Consider the following 22,337-nt stretch of genomic DNA (forward strand, 5'->3'; position numbering starts at 1 on the left):
GCACAGTTTGTAAGTATCCGCCTGACAAGAAATATTGGTTGATCTCAAAGGCAGTGCAGTTAACACAGTGTCTAAAACCGCAAGCTGTCACCAGGGAACAATACAAGAAACCGGTGAGTAACCAACATTTCAGAGAGTGACCTTAGCACAAGAGAAGCATGCGTGCTATTGTGGCCTAATGGTTAGAGCATTGGGCTGTTGTGCTGGAAAACAGATTCAAACCCACTATCGGTCACACATTTCTTCATAGCATTATAGGCAAGCTTTACCCACTTTGTAAGTATTTAACAGAAAACTGAAGGTCTGTTAAGCATACACAAGCATGTCACAGTGTGACTTAAACAGAGTGCAAAGTCACCTCAGACACATGCATACAGCTGTTGACATGTTATGATCATCACATTCTAGCTACCAGGATATTTATATTTTGCTTAAAATGCTCAAAAAAAGATTTTGCACCTACTGCTGCACCGTTCTATTTCAAATTTTGCTACGAGACTGCATTTTGGAGTCTACGTCGTTCAGTGTAACACTTGGCACAGTTAATTGCCTGGTTCTTAAGAAAAAAATGCAACATTTCCTTCGTTTATGGGGATGCAAGCTGCTGCCGTGATGGCGCAAGCATACCTTTATGTTGCCACCTGCTGGCAACTGTGGGAAGCAGCCAGCCAGTGAGGGTTGCTGCATGTTGTCTTCTTCGTGGTAACACGTGGCAACCCTCCTTGAGCAGCTGCTTTCTGCAGCTGTTGGCCGGCTATTGCGGCAGCAGTTTGCATCCCCACAAGCACAGGCCATTTTCTATTTTTCTTGAAAACCACACAATTAACTGTGCCAAGTGTTACACTCAATGATGTAGATACCAAAATGCTATCTTTTTGCAAGTTTCGAGTGAGAACAGTACGATGGTAAGCACAAAAGCTTTTTTCGATGTATTGAGTTAAATATCTGCACACCTGTATGCTATTGCACACTTAATTGTCGCCTTTTTTTTTTGTGTCGCTACTACTTTGATGTCAGCACTGTAGGTGTTCTGAAGATCGCACGATCTAATTATCTGGCGGCTGGTGTAGAGCAAAGCTTAGAGGAAGACAAAAGGAGGACGCTAAATCAGATTATTTAGTGTGTTAGTGGTGAGAAGTTCTGGCCATTGCATACAGCATGTTGGCCTATGGGTAAGTGCAATTAATTCATACAGCTATAATGATGTTAGTATTGCCAGAGTGTCTTTCTTTCTTGTCACGAAGCTTGCAGGGAAAGCTCGGTATGCCATCTAAAGCAGCTGCAAGGCCGCAATATGGTGCAGCGTAGTTTAGAGGGCATTTAGCCATTGGCAATGACATGGTGCACCTATGGTGAGGCTAATACTATTGACAGAGTCCTTTGATAGTGCCTTTTGTTCAGGCCACAAGGATTCTATAGGAAAGTTTTGTACGCCGCTCAAAGTAGATGTGATGTGGTGCGTCATCATTAAGAGGGCACATAGCCGTCAGGGAGAGGAGGCTACTTTGCATATATATTCCAGCAAGACAGGTAACTTTTCTTGTTGTAGTGTTGCAGGAGAGCAAGAGGGGTACAATAATGCAAATAACAGGAGCTTCATCATTCTTTATATTAATGATTGCTAGAAGCACAATAAAGGCATAAAGGATTCATTAATTTAGTTAACTATAGCACCAGTGTTTTGTTGGGTAATACTTCACTGTCCGCAACAACTCTCTGTTAAAAGACAACTGCAACAAAATGTTTGACCACATAAAAAGCCTAGTTTAAGATTGTGTAGATGTAGAGAAACCTCCATGCAAAATTTGATATTTAGAGTACAAGCGGAAGCGTCGCAAGAAGCTAGTAAAAATGGCAGTTCTGGATACCGAAACTGAAAGAAACGCCACCATTATCGCTCGCATGAGTGATGCATATGCTTTCTATTGATTGCGCTTCAAAATGTGCAGTCTGAATTGGCTATTATGCGTTGGTCAAGCTGGTGCAGGACAAAGGCAGTGCGCGCTACGTAGCACGGCTAAACTGGAGTACACAAGCATGAGCGGGTACTCCAGCCCAGCCGTGCACATAGCAGATGTTGCATGCAGCTGCATAGCGTAGATACTGTGGGGTGCTGCGATAAGCCCTCACATTGTCAAGGTGGTTGGACAACTGCAGGCTCTGATTGGTCCCTGTAAGAAAAGTTGTTTATGGGCTTTGGTACAGGTAAACAGTTTGAGGTGCAGGACATCATGATAGGAGGTCCTGAGCTTTGTGGAAATAAACTTTTATTGCACTAGATTTTTTTATACTATCATATACAGTTCGTAGCATTTATATGGGCCTACAAAGGATGATGAACCAAAACTGTTTATTTGGGTAGACCTTTGCACCTAAAAACTGTGCTACTCAATTCTATTGTGAATAAACAGCCCTAGCCCTATCAAAGAACTGACCGAAACAACTTGCCATTGGCCCTTGTTTATAGCGCCTCATCGGGTATACAAGATCTTCAAGCAGTCACTGTGAAAATTCTGGAACTTATATGACTACACATAATCTAAGAAAGACCTGTCTTTGTGCGGGTGCATCTTGTGCTAACACAGAAGTATCGTAACACTGTTACTGGAAAACAGTGTGGCAGTTGAACGGGCATGGAAAGTTTGGAAAGGATGGGCTATGCATTGGGCTGTTAATTTCATCTCAGTTTGAGTGCTGCATTGCTTTCCCATACCAAGGACTCTACACCAGTGAGAGGAACTGTTGGGGTGTGCAAATACTAGTAACATTTGAGACCGAATTGAACTTGAGTCGAATAGTACTGGAGGAAAATGAAGTTGAATATCGTTGTACAAAAAAGCATTTATTTAACAGTAATATGGCTGCATGGCAAACCATGCCATTCAAAAATTATTATTTATAAGGGTAGATAAGAGGTGCGGGCATTACAACAGCCAAGGTGGTGCAAAAGTACTGCACTTTTTCTTTGCTGTGTTACCTTAGTCTGACAAGACGCTTTGGTCTTCTTCAGTCTCACAGGTATACCACCGGGCCAAAATCATAGACACAATCACAGAATTACAGGTCAGGATGCAGCATCAGGGGCTGTGATATATAGCTTGAGTCAGCAGATGTTAACTATCGGTATCGCTCTCTATGTGGACAGACGGCAACATGTATTTGACCAGGGCAACCTCTTAGGGGATGTTGGTGTGCTGACACAAAATGCAGTGGGAGCTGTTGTAACATGATAGGAACTTTGTGTAGAGACCCACTGTTTGTTCATGCCATTGGGCAAACTTTCAAGAAAAAAAAAACTGTTTGATACTGTGATTATTACAGCACAAGGGAACTGGGTGAGTATTAGGTATCCCTGTGACAGCAGTTATGTGATGCTCATGACAATATCATCATTATCGTCAGCCTATGATAACGGTGGTGATTGTGATGCGATGACAGCTATTGTATAGTGCATTTAGTATAATTGCAATTTTTTCTCATTAATGTAAAGCAGTGTGCACATCCTAGAAATCGCAACGTTAGTAAGTTAGTAATTGCAAAAAAAAAAAACAATTCTTATGATGAGTACTCTGCAGGGCATAGGCAGTCATGTATTATCTAATGACGTTTAGAAAGGCAGCCTGGTGGGCCAGTTAGTGTTTGCGTATATTATCCTCAAGACTGGAATGTGCATCTGGGGCAATAGAAGAGCAAAGAAAGCTGACATTTTTTTTTCTAGCTAAAATACCTCTATTAAATCAGGTTTCAAAGACTCGGGTTTAATCCTAAGAAAACACAAAGTGAGCATTCATAAAAAGTACTAAGAGATACCTAGTGCCAAGTGTTATGTTTTTTTGCAAAACTTTAGTGCAATAACCACACCCTAGCTGCAGAAGGCGCACTTCCAGAGAAAAGTAGCATTCTCCTCCAGGCAACATCTTGTGAAAATATGTCTGGTATGGCCACAATAATAGTTGTCACATTTTTTCCTGAAATGTAATGTTTAATCGTGGACAGTTGATGATTTGAATCCATTTGAAAAAGGTTCAAATTTGCAAATAGCAACAATTTGATCCAGTCAAACAAGATTATATTCAATTTGTTATTTCAAACGTTTTAATATTTGCGCACTCTTACTCAATTTATCCATATTGTTGACCATGACACTATCATGAACACATTGCAACATCCACTAGAAAGCAGTATCTAAGTAGAATTTTTCGCAAATCGTGGTAAATATTGCTTCATAGGCATAGTTCCTTGCTGAAGACTCCACTGATATATATTCGGGCAAGTTTTCTTTTTTTTTTTTTTTTTTTTTGTCGAGTGCAGAAAAATAAGACTGCATTTCATGGTGGGTCTAGCAGTGGCCTCTTTAGATGTATCAGTTAAACATGCAATGTTGCATTTGACAAACTCTACGAATCTGCATTCCTACCTATGGCTCACGAATAATATGCACATCTGAAACTGCCAATTTTCATCCCTCTACAAGCTTAAAGGGCCCCTCACCAGTCCCCATAGCAAATTTTGGCTATACGCTGGAAGTTGTTACGTGTCCTCTAGGGAGCGTTCTGGCAAAAATTTTTTTTCAAATCTGCTCATTAATAGCCGAGATAGAAATATTTCAGTGCCGCGAACCCATGATTTAAGCAGGCGAGCTTCGCTGCCAAGCAAGACGCTCTCTCCACTCGCCCCGTCTAGCCTACGCAAGCGAAATTCCTTCCCTGCGTTTTCCCATACCGGACCTTTTTTTCTTTTTTTTTTTTTTCGGCGCACTTTCGCCAACGGCGTCGCGCGCAAGCTGTTGTCTCGATCGTTTGCGCAGCGCTCGATTTTGCGCGCTGTACGCAAGCAAACATGACTAGCGGTATAATTCACTGCTACACGAATACTGAGGCAGAACAAGCGTATCGCAGAGCGCGATCACGCGCTGGAACACGGTAGAAAATGGCATAGTTTCGGTAGCTGCACACGTGACCGCACGACCGTGGGAACAAGCAGACGAAACGGAAGTACATCTTTCTTGCTTCGGTGCGAAGTAAAACAAGAAAAACACGCAGATATTCCGTTTGTGTGTTTTTATTAATTCTCTGAACGTCAATTCAAGCAACAGATAACAGATGTTGTCTTGAATAATTATTGAAGTCACGTGCCACCACGAGCGACGTCACACTGCGGACACGATTACGTAGGCGCAGGGGCACCATTACGTCACCGTTCGGATTGAAATTTCAGATCTTTCCGCGGCGCGTAGCGATGTAATACTTTGCAGACACGATTGTTATCGCGAAATTTGTACTCTGCGCTTGTCAGCTCAAAATGGCCAGACCTGGTGATGGGCCCTTTAAGAGGAAGCTTTAGCTCATCAGGGGCTCCTCTCTAAATACACAGGAAAGGAGAAATTTTTTTCTGAGCAACCAGTGCACCAAACTTGATGAAGTTTGTTGAAAAAAGTGAGAGTCTAGTGACTGTGGGAAGCGGATCTTTTATTTAAGTTGTCGATGTTTTAATAAAAATTGTTGAAAATCACAAATTTTAAGAGAACGAGACTATCAAGTTAGCATCTATGTGACTGAGAGATGAAACATGATATCACAAATCTGTAATTCAATCTAATAGTACGTCTAAAGCGGACAATATTGATGTAATAAAGGGTGCCTCACCAGGCCATATAGCAAATTTTGGTTAAACACTGAAAGTTGTTACGTGCCCTATAAGGAGAGTTCTGCCGCAACAATTCTTTATATTAGTTCATTACTGGCAGGTATAGAAATATTCGAAGTGCCGTGAACCCATGATTTCATGAGGCGAACTTCACCACCGGCATAGACACTCTCCAATTTGCCCCGTCTAGCGTCTGCAAGGGATATCTCTTCCCTGCGTTCTCCCATACGGAAGCCGAAGGATCGCGTGACGAATACGTCACGGGCCCCGCCTTCTTTTTTCGGCTTTTTGCGGCCTGGCGTACTTTCGGTGACGGTCTCGCGCGCGAGCTGTTGCGTTTGTCTCGCTTCGCGCAGCGCACAACTTCGCGCGCTCTGCACGAGAACACCTGATTAGCCGTGCAAGTCATTGCCACAGTCACGAGCAAGCGGATCAAACTCGGACGCAAGCAGATCAAAGACCACGATCGTGCGCTGAGACCTGGTAGAAAGTGGCAGATAGTTTCGTTTCCTGCGCGCGCGAATGCACGAGATGGGAACAAGAAGCAGACAGAACGTAGGTATGGTCCCACTTGCTACGGCACGGAGCAAAACAACGACTGGTAGACATTCGGTTTGCAGGTTTATTATGTCTCTTAACTTTAAATCGTCTATAATAGCAACAGATCAAATGACTGATGTTGCCTTGAATAATTCTCGAAGTCACGCCTTACTGCGAGTGACGTCACAACACTGCAATTTACCTAACTCCGGCAGTGCGGCGCCTATGAGGAGAAGGGCACCATGTATCTCAATGTCCTCCTTCCCCGCCGCGAGCGGCGGGAGAGGAGGTCATCGAGACACCGTAGAAGGGTACACGACGTTTGGTTCGAAATTCCAAATCCTCTCGCGGCACACAGCGGCGTAAGAATTTGCTAATTTGTTCGTTTTGATTGTTCTAACGTATGCATGTTACAGAACAGCGATATCTGTGCCTAGTTACGGATTTGTAAACTTCATGCTTATATATCAGGGCCGTAGCCAGACGGGGGGCTTATGGGGCTTCAGCCCCTCCCGCCCCGCCCCAAAATTTTTTCGCGCCGTTATGCGCCGCCGGCCAAAACAACCTCCGGCGCCGGAAATCATGCTCGATTTTGTCTAGAATGTCCTTTTCATGCTCGGAAAGACATTTTAGCGCGAACATTGTGAAATCGCGTCACCTTTAAGAGTGGAACGCGATAACATTCAAACATTCCTGACTGCTTCTCACGCTTCCCGGCAACTGCAGCTTATGTAACCGTTATGTTTACCGAGAAACGATGGCGGCTGTTGGGGTCTCGGTGCTGACGCCCGTTATTGCAAATGGGTCGCAAGCCCCAAGGGTAGCGTTGGCCTGGCGGCCTGGGGCACAGGAAGCATCCGAAGGTCCCGGCAAAGCAAGAGAAGACTGGTAACAGAACAACTTGTTTATTCTAACATAGCAAAAGAGCGGCCGGTCAGGTCGACCGAAGTGGAGAGACGGGAGAGCACGTAACTCAACAGAAGAAATCGGAGCCTCTCTCCTGGCGTCCGGGGGCAGCTGCTCTTATACTCTCGGCGTCGCGGGCCAGAAGGAAGGTCACGGGATGAGCCCACGCGACGGCGGAGCATGAGCCCACGCGACGGCGCGCACGGTCGAGCCGAGAGACATGTTGAGCCGAGTGTAGTGACGCATCGCCAACCCGCCGACGGACAGACCTCCTGGCACCTCACTTGGGGAGCTCCGCTCCCCGGCTGCCGCGCTTTGACAAGCGTGGGCACACACACACACACGCACGCACGAAGACACGTGGCACTGAAACACGCCTGGACACGCTTGGCGGGGAGGCGTTGCGGCGGCGTCGAACGAGCCAAAATGTCCGCCGCTTTGAACGAAGCCCCGGCGTCCGTTGCATCCGCGCCGGCATTACCGCGCGTTGTAGGCGAAACGTAACACGGCGAACGCTGTGCACGAAGGCGAGCTTTCTGGTGGAATCGCGGCCTCTTGCGTGCGCCGATCCTGGAGATGGCGCACAGTCGCGCGCCAGAATATTTATATAATTTTCAGGTTTATGTTATTCTTTCGCACTTTTAATATTTCAGTGTGAGAAGATTTAACATAAAAGGCATGCGCTGTCGGCGTTTTCATTCGTGGCATTTGTTTGTGGGCTGTCATTATCAAAATTCCGAGGAATATTTTCTTTTTTTTAATCTAAGACAAGGTATGATCAACTTTAGTGATACAATGGTGTATCAATATAACCCGCACATACCGCATGTAATACAACGAGGCGTGGTATACACATATACCTAAATATATACGGCAATTTTTTCGCTCACGGTACGCCAATGCCGGACGGCGACACCAGATTTTCTGTGACAAAGGGCCCTTAATGCTATCACGTTAATACGTCAGTGTGTCTTTCTCGTAGTATGGTGAGGCTGAAGAGGGGTGTCTTCTTCAGCCTCACCATGCAACGTTAATATATATATATATATATATATATATAAACGAGAAGAAAGTTGGTTAACTGAAGGGCCCGATTTTTATTAGTCATGTCATAAGAAGCCAACAAACATTGACACCAAGGACAACATAGGGGAAATTACTTGTGCTTAATAAATGAAAACGATGAAACGATAAATTAATGGAAATGAAAGCGGGTGAAAAAACAACTTGCCGCAGATGGGGAAGGATTCGCGAAGGCTGTGGGACTATATATATATATATATATATATATATATATATATATATATACAAATTGCGAATTACTATTGCATTAAGAGAAAGAGCATGAAAATGCGTATGTCGGTTAATTGTGTAATTACGAGCCACATATCTATGTGAATACGAACTATATAGTAACGAATATGTACGAATATATAAGAACAATAAACTATATACGAACATAAGAAGCATTCCTCCTAAGGCAGAGGCTCTGCAAAACCTAGTTAATACGACAGAATCAGATTTGTTTACAATCACGGAAACATGGCTTAACCTTGCTATAACTGACTCTGAAATACTACAACTTTTTCCGGATTTCGATATATTCCTACGTGACCGCACTAACAAACGTGGTGGTGGCGTATTAATAGGCAGTCATAAAAGTATTCGGTGTACCGAAATTAAGACACCCTCGTCTTTGGAAATTATATTTGTTCTCTGTAACGCTTCGTATCCCCCCACGACAATTGGTATTTGTTATCGCCCTCCTGGTACTGACCCTCTTTTTATATCCGAATACCAATACTCTTCACGCTCTAACTGGATTTTATCGATATCTTCCGATACTGCTGTTCGGCGACTTTAATTTTCCGGCAATATCCTGGACCACTTTAGCATGGGTAGCTTCCAAAAACAGTACCGAGGGCGATTTAATCAATTCATGCCTAACATTTGGACTAACGTAACTCATCAATGAATCTGCACGCTACGGCAATAGTTCTAATATCCTAGATCTTTTTCTTGCCTCTGAAACCAACAGGGTATCAAATTTTTTTTTTTTTTTTTTTTTTTTTTTGCCAGGGCTCAGTGACCATTCAGTAATCCATGTATCCTACTCCTGTCAACTGTCGCATCCCACAAAGATAACTAAAACAATAACATTGTACGATAAGGGTAATTATTCTGCAATAATCTCTGAGCTCGAAGAACTTGCTACTTTTCTTCTAACTGACTTTTCAAAGCGTTCAGTCGAGACTAACTAGTTACTCTTTAAGAACAAAATACTAGACTTGTTTACTAAGCATGTGCCCAACATTATCGTAACCGAAAAGAAGTCATCCCCATGATTCAACGTCACATTGAAGCAGCTGAACAATAAAAAAAAGGCTTTTTCGTTACGGAAAACGCTCTAATGACGCAGGTGCGTGGAGCAGACACCATGCCATAGAAAAAGAATTTGAAAGGCTCGCAAACAGAGAAAAACATTTCCTTTTTTTTCACAGACATTGTCCGCTATGTTGCAAAACAACCAGAAAAAATTCTGGAACATCATTAACCCTAATAACGCCCAACCATTAGCACTGTGCGACGAACAAAACCATCCAATTCCCGATCATGAGGCCGCCGAACAGCTTAACCACTTTTTTACTTCCATGTTTACCGCGGAACCTGCCGACAACTTACCTCCATTTCCTTATCGTCACATTTTGTCCGAACGGCATTGCAAAACTAATCGACTCGTTGAAACTCACATCTTCATGTGGTGTGGACGGTATCAACGCGTAAATGCTCAAAAACACAAAATCGAGTACTAGTGCGACACTATGCCATATTTTCCAGTAGTCACAATCAACAGGTAGTGGTACCGGTAGACTGGAACGTGGGAAAGATTGTTCCAGTACCCAAAAAAGGTCCTCCATCTTTGTGCAGCAGTTGTCGCCCTATTTCACTTACTAGCATTTGTTCTAAGCTAATGGAATATGTGATCTACTCAAACATTGTCAGTTTCTTAGACTGCGATAATGTCTTTAATTCTAGTCAGCGCGGCTTTCGCGCTGGACTCTCATGTGATACCCAGTTAGCTTTATTTTATAACGATATTAGTTCCAGCCTTGACTTAAACATAGCCGTCGATGCCCTCTTCTTAGATTTTAAAAAAGCATTCGACAAAGTTCCGCATCAATGGCTGCTCCTAAAGTTTTCTCGACTAAACATTAACACACCTGCATACAATTGGATTCGCAGTTTTCCCGCCAATCGACAACAATTTGTCTATGCTAACACCCACTCATCAAACCGATCCCCCGTAATCTCTGGTGTGCCACAAGGTACAGTACTTGGACCCCTACTTTTTCTCATTTATATTAATGACCTTCCAGCTAGTATCTCTTCTACCATTCGTCTATTCCCAGATGACTACGTCGTATATCGTTCCATTAGAAACAGCGCAGATATTAATACTCTTCAAAACGACCTCAACCTTATTGAGCCCTGGTGTAACACATGGTTAATGACCTTAAATATAAAGAAAACTTCATTAATATCTTTCCACCGCAGGCCGCATTACCAGCCAGCACAATATATCGTTTCCGGCTCCGCAATAACATCCACTGAATCATAAATATTTTGGCGTAACATTTTCAAGCAATTTCTCCTGGCCAACCCACGTAACAAACATGGCTAACTCTGCGAATCGCGCCTTGGGCTTTCTTCCTAGGCGCTTAAGACTCGCTCCACCAACAGTGAAACTAATAGCTTATCTTTCATTAATTCGCCCAAAGTTAGAATACGCATGCGCTGTTTGGGACCCTCATCAATCCAACCTATCCAATATTCTCGAATCAGTCCAAAATCGTGCAGCTCGTTTTATTTACTCTGTTTATTCTTGCCATTCCAGCGTTTCCGAGCTTAAGGCTCGTGGTCACTTTACCAACCTTGAATTTCGACGTCACATATGTAGACTATGCCTTTATCACAAATTTTATAATGCTCTCTTCGAAGTTCCAGCTATCTTGCCAGTTCATCGCTTGTCCAGCCGCACAAACCATCCCAGAGCGGTTTACCCTCCCCCAGCGCAAACTACCACTCATCTGCGCTCCTTTTTTGTGACGACCGCATGGGACTGGAACCATCTACCTGCAATTGCCGTGCACCACTCCGATCCACAATTCAAGGCGGCACTGGAATCACACTTCCACTGTAATTAAAACCCATCCCTCATGTAATCCCCCGACTGGGGTCTTTGAGGTATAATAAATGAAATTAAATAAATGAAACGAATCACACATGGTGAACCATGGTGGACCAAAAATTATTTGAATATATTCCCTGAAATTATACACTATCTCAAAAGGATGCAGTGACAAAAGGCAATAAGGGTATGACAGAAATTCCTGAACCCGCACAGCAGCAGTAGTACAGCGCATATAAAAATAGACATTTTCTATAATTTTAATAATCCAACGAAAAAAAATGTGTATAAGTCTGCAGCATAAATTTATCGCTAGTTAAGGTAATAGTATTGCCAAGTTATACACAACAAAGTACAGTCAACATAAAATAGATCTTACAATATTAAAAAAAAGAAGAAAACGTCAGCAGATGTTTGCAACCTTGCAGAATTACAAACCGATTTCCAGTGAAGCTGTTTCTTTCGAGCAGTTGAAATAAGAGTTTAAGTTTTCTGTAATTACACTCGAAAGAGTTGCCCGTATATGATGGTCCCGTTTGAAACCCTGCCCAGATGCAGCACTTTCAAGCACTTATCATTGGGAAACTTTAAAAGCCAGTAATGTATCAACGTGAATTTTACTTCGCCAAACCATTAACCATACCCTCCCCCGTCTCCCCTTCTCTTTGTATGCTAGATTATATCTCGGTTTCCTGCCCACTTCTCTCAAAACAGCGAGATAAATTCTGCTTAGTTCGTTAAAAACGTTGATAAAGCTCCGGATCGCTTGCATGCTTAATATACCGCAAATGTAATTTGCCTCCTTGTTTTTTATTTAGCCTACGCATTACCCATAACGCGCCCCTTATTTTCACTATATGTACCCAGGTGTCTTTATTAGTTCACCGAGGACCTCGGATAAACCAACTACGAACGTCTTATGACGCATGAAAATAGGGAATAGAAACAGGATCCAGTAATTATTTGCAACGCTTCTAACTAGACCAGGAACCTAAAGCTTTTGTCAGACATCGCAGTTACTATGACCACCCCTGCCCATTTCAACAAATTATGAACATGTTGTAACCTACAGCTATGAGGGGTGATCAAAAAGTTTTGCAACTCGCGTATCAGGAAATCTGCCAGACCTCGAAAAAAAGAAATACTTTTCAACATAATCTTTCCTCACACTAATGCACTTCTCCAATTTTCTCGGAAGGCTTTTGATACATTGCAAAAAAAAAAAAAAAATCTTTCTTCCTGGTTGCCAAGCCACTTTTCTCGGCAGTTTGAAGCGAGTTCGAATCATCAAACCTGATTCCCTTGAAGTGTTTCTTCAAATTCGGAAAGAAATTAAATTCACTCGCGGCGAGGTCGGGACTTTAGGGTGGGTGGTCCAGCTCTTCGAAACCACACTCTCGAATGGCAGCCTGGGAAACACGAGACCTGTGAACTGGGGCGTTTTCGTTGACAAGAGGAGGACAGCTCTCGTCACTAATTCTCGGTGTTCTTCCACGATGGCTTTACGCAGTTTTCGATTAACGTTGGCCTGGTATTCGCCTGTAACTGTCCTACTGTTTTCAAGATAATGAGCAGGATCCCCTTCGCGTTCCAACAAGTGTCGCCATCGCTTTCCTCCCTGCACTGTAAAATGATTTACACCCTTAAAAGTGAAAAAGGGTGTAAATGTGTGTATAACTCACACAACTCACACCCTTAGGGTGTGATTTATACAACCGATACCCTAAGGGTGTGACTTATAAACATATTTACGCTCTTTTGACTATACGCTGCCTATACGTGATAGCGCTGCCTATACGTGATATGCGATAAAGAAAAGCATTACTTCCATGACTAATTCATTCAAAAAGAAAATTTGGCCTAAGTTGTTTTTTGTTGGATTTTCTGGCCTTCGGCCAAGGCGCACATTTTGAAGAATGTGTTTGTGTGTGTGGGAGGGGGGGGATGGCACACTTTGCCCCTACACTTATGACAGTGATAAGCGTGTTTACTCGGGGGTCAGGGGGTGGGGGCATTTGCCCCTCCCCCCCTCCTACCTTTCGTTAAACACGCCTATGACCAGCAGCATATATCAGCAGATCTACTGACAGCCTACTGCTCGACTTTCACAATAATCCTCCAATGATTCGAGCAATTTCTTTTTTCATGCAGTTAAGCTGTCCTATAAAGCAAACTTAAATGTTTATGAAATGTGTTCATGAAAAGTGTCCGTCTTACAGCCTTTGCCGAAAGAACGCAAGACAAGAAAGCCGTTAGGTGATGTTGGGTTCCTGTCACTTTTAGGACGCCAGCTCTATGTATTAAGAACAAGGGCTCTACTCTCGACAGCTCTCGAACGCAGAGACGCAACAACAGCTCCGCTAAATACCTGTGCTCGCGGACAACTTTCTGTGACAATGAAGGAAAGCTACGGGCGCGTGGCTGCTGCACATGTGTTACGGCGCCAAGTAGTCCGCGAGCGTTTGACCAGCGTTTTTTACCAGTACTCGCGTACGGGGCAGAAACCTGGAGGCTTACGAAAAGGGTTCTACTTAAATTGAGGACGACGCAACGAGCTATGGAAAGAAGAATGATAGGTGTAACGTTAAGGGATAAGGAAAGAGCAGATTGGGTGAGGGAACAAACGCGAGTTAAGGATATCTTAGTTGAAATCAAGAAAAAGAAATGGGGCATGGGCAGGACACGTAATGAGGAGGGAAGATAACCGATGGTCATTAAGAGTTACGGAATGGATTCCAAGGGAAGGAAAGCGTAGCAGAGGGCGGCAGAAAGTTAGGTGGGCGGATGAGATTAAGAAGTTTGCAGGGACAACATGGCCACAATTAGTACATGACCGGGGTAGTTGGAGAAGTATGGGAGAGGCCTTTGCTCTGCAGTGGGCATAACCAGGCTGCTGCTGCTGATGATGATGATGATGTTTGACAGTGCTCTTGGTTGTTCGGAACAGACACTGAATCGACGCAGCTTCACGAGCGATGGTTGCGCGTTTGGTTAGACGCGGAAGGGAAACGCCGCAAAATAAGTAAACTTTTACATTCAGGGGTGTGTTCTATCTTATGTAACTGGCGCTAATAAGGTTATTATGTTTTCTCTTTCCCAGCTTAAACTATAACGTGGATGAAAACACGGGACTCTTTTCAGAAGCGCTCTCACTTGTGCGCGCTTTGCCTCCGTAGCTTTCCCTTCATTGCCACAGAAAGTTGTCCGCGAGTATAGTTTGCAGAATGCGTTGGTCACCGTGGTGTGTCCTGTAAAAAAAAAAGTGCGCGCAATGTGTTGCACATCGAGTAGTGTCGTTTAGCCATCCTGCTACGGAAACATCTCTCATACCTAATCTCACACACCGCCAAATCGAGTATGAATACAAACTTCGCGCCTTCGGGGCGGTGTCGCATCACTAAGGCTCCGACCTCTCCGCAGATGGCGCCACGCTCGCTCACGAAGGGCTTCAGCCGCGGTCGTTGCGGCGGGCTGATAGCGCGCGCGGCGCTGGCGTCGTCGTCACTACCGGTGTCTCTAGCGGCGACCGGTTCGGTAGCGGTTGGTGGCGGTGACAGGCTCGGACCCGATCTGCGCGCCCAACTCTCGGAGCACCTGCGGATCCAGCTATAGCGTGGAACAGCAGCAGCAGCACCAGCCTTACCAAGCACCCTAGGTGAGAGGCCCCCACCGTCAGCGGGGCGTGGGCCCAGCTTGAAATCCGGGCGCGTGGCCGGAAACGGCGCCGCGTCTGCTGCCAGGTTTTGAGCAGACGAAAGAGAGTCCTAGCGCCACCGATGCCGCGTAGGCACGGAGCTGTTCGCTTCCTGTGATGTAGATATATATTTTTTTTTTCGTTCTTCCGTCTTCCAGAATGTTCGTGCCTTGTGGGGACGTGCGACCGCGCGCACTCAAGCTGTGTACTTATAACGGTCGTACGAGGCGCCCAGTGTTGGAAATTAGCGCACGAGAGCGCGCACTTTGCGGGTAATATGCGAGCGAGAGCGCCTTTTCGCGCAGCATACACTACAAGGGAGAGGAAGAAAGAGAGAGAGGGAGATAGAAAAATGAAATTGCAAGCAAGAGCGGTAAGCTCTCCGTGCGGTGCGCATTCTACCCAACAGGTGACTCCTCCGAAAGACCAGCTGTGGTTTGTGGAGCAGTGAGACGGGAAAGAAGCTTCGTTCAAAGAAAACGAAAACATAAACTTGAAAGGGGAACAAATAGTGCGTCGTCGCGCGCGATATTGTAGCGGTTATACGTAACCTACAAGCGTGCGCTTTTTATTTCCTTTTCTTTTCATTTTATTTTTTCTTCTATGCATAGCGAGCGTGTGTTCTTATAATGAAATGGAAGGCTGAGCTGCTGCCATAGCTCGTCAGGAGCTGGCGGACGCCTTGTTAAGCTCGACAATGCAACCCTCCGTGCGAATGCGTGTTACTTGTTTGGAGTTGCATATTACGCGCGGGCAGCGCTGTCGGGATGATTTTGCCCTTACGCCACAGCCGCAGTAAATAGCGGCCGATGTCTCTTTTTGGCTTTACAGTTTGCTACGTATATTTCGCCTTGCCGAAGGACTTTTAGCCATATCATTTTTTTTTTCTGTCAGATTTCCTACAACGTTGGTCAGGAGACTACGATTAGACACGTAGCATGCATCTCGATTCAGTCGAATAGACGCCCTGTGCTATACGCAGTGAAACGGATGTATTGCTTTCCGCAGCGCGCTTTATTCCTCCGTTGACTGGACTTGCTGGTGTGCTGCTTTTCAATATTTTGTCGCCCTCTAGTCAAACGATCCTGCATGGTGGATATCCTCTCAAAGCGACGTACGCCTTGCCTATTTTCTGTCTTAAACGTCGCTGCCAAGTACTACCGATGATTGCATCATGAATTTTCAACAAGATCGACGCTGTATACCCACGCTTGCATATTCAAGGCGTTCACTTTGCATGGAGTATTGCGGCGCGTATGGTTGAGACGTAATCGTTTTGTTCAAAGTCGGCGCTTGCTCGCATACGTCAACAAACAGAACAATACGGGTGGCGCTGAAACTAAGGCAACTCTCCCGTCGCTGTTTATCAGATATCAAAAATATCTGGGGATGCAGTAACAGCAAAAAATTGTTGTCCACTGTTCCGGTAAGTTAAACCGGATAATTTGAACTATATCAATGACTGAGCCTGCAAGTTAGCGCGGTAATCTATTTCTGTTTTCCTCTGTCTATTCCCCCTTTCCCTTACCCCCAGTGTACCTCCCTGCCTTTCTTCTATTTTCTTTCTTTCTTTCTTTCTTTCTTTCTTTCTTTCTTTCTTTCTTTCTTTCTTTCTCAAGCGTCCTGACAATACGAACAATTATTTCGCTTCCCTAGTTATAAAACACACTTAGAAAATCATAATGACAGATTTAAAGATATATATAATTCGAAGAAGTATGCAAATCCGAGCAACTCATGCATCCAGGACAACGAAACTGTGCAAGGGAGTTCTCGCATGCCTTCGTAAGTTCCATGGTAAGGTCTGATCTCCCACTGCCCGAAACCTACCCAAGACTTTTGAAATGCTTTGCTATATCCGGCGCAAATGTTTCGCTATACCCGAGCCTCTTCGAACGCTTCGGTGTATCCGAGCTCAGTACTTTTATACTATACGCTGTATCCGATGCATTATTCTGTACGCCGCACCGGCTCCGCTCTCTCAGTGCGCCCTGCCTCCTCGATACCGACCACGCTGCCACACATGCATGGCCACCACCCCTTATAAAACTAACTTTTTCGATTCTATATATTTTCTGGTGAGTGCATATATAGACTTTCCATAGAAAAGCTATAGAATTCCACTTCGCGCTTTTGTAAGAAGCCGCACAGAAAGCTGTTGTAGAACTCCCCTACGCAGTTACTGAAGTACTAAAGCGCCAAACAGACGACACAAGGGACACGGACGAGCGCTTTCTTGTGTCTCTTCTTGTGTCGTCTGTTTGGCGCTTTAGTACTTCAGTAACATGCACCAACTAGCCCAACAAAGAGGTTCTGCTGGAAAATTCCCTATACAGCTTCGATGGGAAAAAATAATGCTAATAATAAAATAAACAAATCATCCGAGTGCCGCTTATCGTTCATGTTCCCACGCTTTCTGTTACCAGAAGGATATCTCTAATCATTCGCCCCTGCCGATGTGCCAGCGCACTTACGCTCACGCATCGTTCGCACGGCAACGAGTGGCATAATGGTTTCCGGGAACCTAAATTGGTTGTCAGTGGTAACCGGTGAGTTTCGAGCGATGCAACCTGTAGATCGTCCCCTGAAGCTTGCGCGGCCACTTTCAGGTGTAGGTCAATTTGGCTCGACGCTCCGGCGGTTAATCGGGAAAAGCGACGACACAGGACAGGAACTGTACAAACATCCCAAGTCGTTGCAGGATAACTTGCACGAAACACTTGCGCTAGCGATAGCTGCAGTAACCTCAATGGTCGTACATGAAAGCAGTTAGCATCCTGGACTAACGGTCGCTTTTACACAGTGAAAACACAATATTTGTCGAATTTCTCTAATTCTTCGAAATCGAATATCACGGATTTCTCGATTTCACGATCGAAGCTCGATTTCCCCGACTACGAGGTGCAGGGTTTCATGTGCTACGTATTTACGAACGCGGTTTCACGAAATTGATTCGACCGTCGAAATCGGTTTTACGAAAGATCTCCGCGAAAACAGGCAAGTGAAAACAGGCAAGTTACACACAGGCACGTGCACACACAAAGAAAGGTCGCATATATGAGCAAAAGAGCAGCAGCGTCGCGCCATTTCTCTTTCTTTCTTTCTTTCTTTCTTTCTTTCTTTCTTTCTTCTTTCTTTCTTTTTTCTTTCTTTCTTTCTTTCTTTCTTTCTTTCTTTCTTTCCGCGTCCATCAGCTCTTCGCTTGAATTTCTTTCGTGGCTCCGCATTTTGCGTGCTCGTATCCAGAAGCCTGTACATTCAGCTCAGAGAAACTCACTGTTGGTAGTTTTATAGACCATAGGTCCCAGCGAAACATTAGGTTCGATGAATGTGTAAGCACACCTTACATAGGTGCGGATGGCAGCGCGGCCGCGGCAGGAATTTCGGTCCGTAGTGTTGTCGTGAAAATATCTGCCAGGGCAGCAGCCGAGGACGACGATATATATAGATGTTCCAGCAGATCGACTTTATGTAATTCCTGAAGTGGGAGTAAATATCTAAAGCATTTATTCTTAATATGTCGTCGTTTGTCAATTCGAATAAGGAAAGGGCCCTGCTAATTTCCTCACACTCCCTCGCACCTCCGGTACTAGTTGATTATATATTTTCGCCACGCTTTAGTGCGACTTGTTATGTCGGGGTTGTCAAAGACTTTGGAGATTTGCAATACAAAGTGGTTTGTGCTAGAGTTGCGGTGTGGAGCCCTCCATTCCATTCCCACTCCATTCCGGAGAGTGGAGATCCCCGTAATTCCACTTGTTATTTAACTCCTCAGATCACTCTCACTCCTCGAGCGGCTAAGCTGGTCCATACTATTTCTCCAATTCCACTAAATGAAACGATTCATCTATATTTTCTTACTACTTGCGCTTGCGTGCCTAGTGAGAAGTGTTTGATCAATACAACAAGTAATGTTGCGTTTTTCACTCGAGAACACACACGCTTTGCGGCGATTATCTCTTCAGGGCATTGTTGCCTGTAATCTAATTATTAACAATTAAAATAAAGAAAACTACAAAATAGTATTAAACCGTGTCCCTCGTTGTGAGTGAGCACACGTATGTGAGGAATAAGCAGGCAAGCAAAATTAAGATGGTGGTCTTCGAGCATAATGCTGCTGTTGCAGTAAACGAGCCTGTAGAGCCAAAGGAATCGCTGAAGTCTGGTGCACATTTACTGGCATATTAACAGGCACCATTTTCCAGATCATCTCTCTGCCCGCCTGGTATCGCTCCTTCTGGGTACTCGGTAGTGTGCGAAAAAACGTGGCAATACTTCCAAATCAGCGTGTACTCGCGTGCGGTGCAACAGTTTTCAGGGTGACCGTTTTTTTTCCTGCATCCCATTGTCGTAGGTCAAGCATGCTCTTGCTGAATGGAATAATTCTTGGAAACTTAACCAATATTCTTAAGGAGTGGCACTAAAACCAAAGGAGTTAACGAACTTAACTCCTTCACAGAAAATTAAGAAGTTAGCTCTAACTAAAGGTTGCTGTCTTTGAATGCTCTTGAACATTGCAAAGAAGAAATGTTTCCGGGTCATCATAAGTATATAAAGTGTGTAGAAAGCCATGCCGCTAAGTCATTAAATATCATATTATCATATGTCTACCTATAGAATAGATGTTGAAAGAGTCGCATTGAGTAAAAAATTCGAATATAATAAAGTGGTCAAGTCTAGTTTACTATAATTGACACATTAACCGATTTTGTAGTCTCGCCTAATATCAGCATTAGCGCACCGAGACTGTGGGTCTATTCTATTTGAACTACATTCCGGAATCTGGGGCTCCCATTCCATTCTCATTCCATCTGACAGAATGCTGCTATATAATTTCATTCCATTTCGGGCGTTTGAAAATGTGGAATGTTACCAGAATCATTCCAACTCCGGCGTTGCCCCTCCGCAACCCTGGTTTGCACTATACGTCTGTCTGTAAGCGTCGACGTTGTATTTGAGACGCTTATTTTATTTCAGAGGCAAAATAATACCGATCTGCATCGGTGACTCACGAGAGAGCAAATTGGCCAGCCACCCCTTGCAGAGGCAGGCGTTTTCGTGTTAACGGGGATTAGAAGAATCAGTTTTATGCGAACGTCCCGAATGAAATACAATGAGACGTTGAAAGCGGAGGGGGGTTGTCTATTCACCTACTGTCTTGGAATCTCCTGCTGATAATAACAATGGCTATATATATATATATATATATATATATATATATAACAACGAGAAGAAAGGAAACCGAGAGGTCCGATTTTATTTTATTAGTCATATCACACCATATTGCTGGCAGTTCAGAAAATACTACCTCACTGACAACTCCGAACGAGCAAAACAACAAATGGCCCTTCCTTATTCATCTTTAGATTCACGAGATACACAAAAATTCTGGCTCGCCTGTTTGGGCACTATTCCAGTTGGCCCAGCTGCACTTATTTGAAAAATATGGAGACCATCTTAAAGTATTTACGGACGCATCGGTAAGCAGCGACGCTCAAGGCGCCCCCCCCCCCCCTCCCCTGCAGCAGCTTTCTTCTGCCCTTCTACTGACATAAGAAGGGTGTTTCGAATATCTGATCCATCCTCATCATCAACTGCGGAGCTGGCAGCGATTGATAGTGCTTGGTAGTACGCACAGGAAGAAATAAGCACATATAGAAGGTCGTCATCCTTACAGACTCCCTTGCTCCCCTTAGCAGGCTGTTGAGAAAGGAGGCCAATAGGCCAATTCTACCTGTATAAATTAAGTCCGCCGACAAAATTACTTCTCGTGGGGTGTCCCTCATTGCCCAGTGGATACCTTCGCACGTGAGTACTGCTGGAAATGAAGAGGCTGATCGCCTCGCTTCAACTTGTGCTCACAACGGGAGTGACTGTCCAGAAATTTCTTGCATGATTGACAACGGCATGTGTGTTAATCCGGCGATACCTCCTAAAGCAGCGCCCCGATCACCGTGTTGCAAACGGCTCGTTCCCTCCCTGTATTCGTGGTCATGGCTTGCGTCGTAGTGCTAGAGCACGGTTAGTGCAAATAAGAGTTGGCTTTGTGTTGGTGCGCGAACGCTTGTATCGGCAAGGACGTGTTGACAGTCCGTCGTGTACATCCTGTGGCTCCTGTGAGACACTTGTGCACACTGGAGTTTCCCGCATTCGTCACAAAACGCGCAGTGCTAATTAAATAATATGGACTGATTGGACTCAAGTGTACGACCCTTGACGACTGCCTTTTTCCGATAGGGAGTGCTGCTCAACGGGGCCAGACCCATAGAGCCTTGCTAAGTTTCATGCAGAAAACTGATTTGGCCTCCCGTTTATAGACATTTTTTTTTTCGTGTTCCTACTTTCTTTTGTCCGTGTCTCCGTCATTTGTTTATTTCCTATTTTCTTTCCTATTTCTTTGTTTGCTATCTTCTTCTCCTCCTCTTCTCTTTTAATTCCCTCCTCCCGAAACAGTAGGCAGGCATTGTGCCCCTCTCGGTGGCTGTTGTCAGTTTGCTCCCTCGCTATTTCTTTTGTGTGCTTGTATGTTTATTATGTAGTATGTTAATAATAATAATGACAATAATAATAATAATAATAATAATAATAATAATAATAATAATAATAATAATAATAATAATAATAATAATAATAATAATCAGATTGTTGGCTCCTTATGATTCGACTATATATATATATATATATATATATATATATATATATATATATATATATATATATATATATATATGTATATATATATATATATATATATATATATATATATATATTAAAAATAACAATTAGCACCTACATATCAAATATCTGTTCCAAGCAGACGCTAGATTGCAACTTTTTTGCTTTTAAATGCAGCAAACATAATAAAACGACATGGTTTCATCGATGATGTCGAGCAAGGCGATTGCACCGCTCACATGTATTTATCGAGGAGCTTAACTTGAACTGATCGCGCACAGTCTGCAGGGCGTTTTCCAACCCAGCGTTTGTGCTGTTGACCAGGAAGTCGCAGGGTTTGACACCCGGTTGACAACGTCCAGCACCGCTCGCGGGTTGGAGGGATGCACGACAAGCATGCCCGCCAGGCAGGATTCTGTCTAGAGAGGTTTCGAAAAGTTGCCTCGCAGGTGCTGTCGCCAACAGCTGTAAGAGTAATGGTTATTTGCTGCGGCTCACAATTTCGCAAGCTGTCCTGGTCACGACAGGGACACCGCGTTGTGTGCGCTGTTGTCACGAGTTGAATCTCTGGAATTAATTTCGATCGATTCAACCAGAGTAGCTTCATAAACACCCCAGGTCTCGCTTGGCGTCGCGAACATTCCACGTTCCTACATAAGTACCTCGCACTACAAGGTTCCGTTGAGG

The 22,337-nt window shown here is 44.2% G+C and overlaps 1 protein-coding gene across 1 annotated transcript in view; it reads left to right on the plus strand.

Moving 5' to 3' along the window:
- The first annotated feature begins 14,753 nt into the window (after positions 1-14,753).
- The window catches only part of Rab27 (RAS oncogene family member Rab27), a 140,023-nt gene continuing 132,439 nt past the window's right edge, over positions 14,754-22,337 (plus strand). Inside the window, exon 1 of the mRNA XM_050179054.3 lies at positions 14,754-14,936. The gene's annotated coding sequence lies outside the window, so the exon portion shown is untranslated. The remainder of the gene's footprint in view (positions 14,937-22,337) is intronic.

Source organism: Dermacentor andersoni, chromosome 5, assembly GCF_023375885.2.
Source record: "Dermacentor andersoni chromosome 5, qqDerAnde1_hic_scaffold, whole genome shotgun sequence".
Classification (NCBI taxonomy): Eukaryota; Metazoa; Arthropoda; class Arachnida; order Ixodida; family Ixodidae; genus Dermacentor; species Dermacentor andersoni.